At 40.9% G+C, this 2500-nt stretch overlaps 1 protein-coding gene across 1 annotated transcript in view; it reads right to left on the minus strand.

The window, feature by feature from the left end:
• Nucleotides 1–1628: 1628 nt before the first annotated feature.
• tbk1 (TANK-binding kinase 1) overlaps nucleotides 1629–2500 on the minus strand; it is a 30074-nt gene continuing 29202 nt past the window's right edge. The window contains exon 22 of the transcript XR_009649714.1: nucleotides 1629–1918. The gene's annotated coding sequence lies outside the window, so the exon portion shown is untranslated. The remainder of the gene's footprint in view (nucleotides 1919–2500) is intronic.

Raw genomic sequence — 2500 nt, forward strand, 5'->3', positions numbered from 1 at the left:
GACATGCATGGTAGGTTGATTGGCATCTCTGGAAAATTGTCCGTAGTGTGTGATTGTGTGAGTGAATGAGAGTGTGTGTGTGTGTGCCCTGCGATGGGTTGGCACTCCGTCCAGGGTGTATCCTGCCTTGATGCCCGATGACGCCTGAGATAGGCACAGGCTCCCCGTGACCCGAGGTAGTTCGGATAAGTGGTAGAAGATGAATGAATGAATGAATGAATGAATGAATGAATGAATATTATTCACCTGATTTCTGAAGTTTCCATTTTTTTTCTGGACAAAAATCAATCAGGATGAGCTTATGAAAGTAGGATATAAAATATTAAGTGCCTATATGAAGAATGATCTGGCGCTGTCTTACCTAGTCTCTAGCCAGTATAACACAGATACTCAAGTATCTTATCTCCAATGAGCAATTCTGGATAGAAATGCAAAATATCTGAAGTCACAATTAAAAAGAGTTTCAGACCACACAAGAAGAACTAGTGGAACAGTTAAACCTGCTGCTGCAGAGGTTTGAGACACACTTTAAATATCAACAACCAGTTTACTCACTACAGGACACTGAGACGAGGCGGCTTGAAAGCACACGAATGATTCATTCATGTTGACTTTTCTTAAATTTACTTCTGCAAGTACAGTTCAGTTACACCTCTGCAAGTGTCCCCCTTAAGACATTTAGCAGTGCTTGTCTCCAGTGCTTCATGTCTCCACGGTCCATTTTTAGTGATGGCCCTTGCACTCAGTATAAACACAGAGGGAAATTTTCCCTGTTTTGTCCTGAGCTGATCAGAAGGGAGTTCACTGCTCAAAGCAAGCCATGGAAAGGAGCCACAGATGGTGTGATGGGGCACTGAGGAGAAGAGCTGACAGTCTGGTCAGCAAAGGAACAGAAATGAATGCTGCAAGGCTGTTTTCTGTGTTGCAAAAGACACAACAATCTGTTTTTTGTTGTTGTTTTTTTTGTCAAAGACAAGGCAGTTGAAAAAGCAGTTTCAGATCTGACCAACAATGTGCCACCAATTCAGTCTACTATGAGGATGCATCAGGCAGTGATGCAGCTTGTGGACATCAACACAAAATCTGAACTGTGACTGCTTTAATACCAGACATTTCAAGTTAAGTGACAAACAGATCGCTGCTGTGATTCAAGTTGTTGTAAAATGTATGCATCAGACTGGGGTCAAGGCATTTTTCCAGCCAGCACATGAAGACATGTTTTGGTACTTGTTTGAGGACGTTGTGTCTATCATCCCTCTCACGAAGCCAGTTACAGGTCATCACATGGAGACTGAGAAAGAAGGTCAATGCAGAAATCTGAAGATGTACATATGATGTGTTTCTTACCTTTTGTAGATGAAAATGAGAACCAACCCATTTTGTATAGTTAAATATAGATGTTACGAGATTCCATCATGAACAAAGACAAAATATGAAGTTTAATTTGAATGAGTTACAACAAGCAAATGGTACAGATTTGGCAGAATGGCCCGTGTAGACATCTGACCGTGACACTCGTATGTGCTTAATAAACATCCCTTTCTAAAAACCATGGCCATTAATATGAAGTTTCTTAAGCCTCCATTTTTCCCAGAAGGCAGGGAATTTGGCTGAGAAAATATGTTCATGTAACTTTAGTGCACCAATGTAAGAGTGAGGAGGTCTGGGGTTCATTCAGTGTTCACAAAGGTGTTCAGTAGGGTTGAGTCAGAGTCAGGGCTCAGTGCAGGACACTCCAGTTCTTCCACTCCAACATTAACACACCATGTCTTCATGGAGCTCAGGGGCTTTGTGCACAGAGACATTGTCATGCTGGAACAGTGTCTGAGTCTCATAGTTCCAGTGAAGAGGAATTGAAATGTTACAGCACACAAAGTCTTTCTGTACAATTGTGTGCATCAGACCTTGTGGTAACAATCTGGGGAAAAACCACATATCAGGGTACAATTAGTACAATATCACTAATTTGTCCAAACTGGCATTAATCTCTACAGCCATGTCCAAAAAAAATCTAGTGGAAAACCTTCTCAGAAGAGTGGAAGACGTTACAGCAGCAAAATTATTGGAACGGGATGTTCAGAAAGGTTAAGACGGCCAGGTGTCCACATATTGGACAATAATGGTACATAAGACAAAGACCTTATGACCAGGAAAGGTACAGCTTTCTGAGCATCTTAATTAGTGTTCTAGTTTATGCCTGAAACCTGTTCTCAGTAAAGCACACAGAGGTGTTCTGAGAGCCAAATTAGCATGAGTTTATTTTTATTCCACCATGAAAAATTGATGAACGTGGACCGACACTGGACCGACTGCTATCTAGGTATTATATAACCGAATTTGCCATTTAAAAATGACATCCTTTTCTATCTCGGCATTACTTGAGAATAGTGAAGAATTTCGCAAGCATTTTTTTTGCACATGAAAAAAATTCATCCTCCTTTTACTGTAAAGTGTGAATCTTCTGATCCACGGATGCCATCTAGTGTACAAATCAACCCTT

The sequence above is a fragment of the Tachysurus vachellii genome, chromosome 16 (assembly GCF_030014155.1).
Source record: "Tachysurus vachellii isolate PV-2020 chromosome 16, HZAU_Pvac_v1, whole genome shotgun sequence".
In the NCBI taxonomy this organism is placed as follows: Eukaryota; Metazoa; Chordata; class Actinopteri; order Siluriformes; family Bagridae; genus Tachysurus; species Tachysurus vachellii.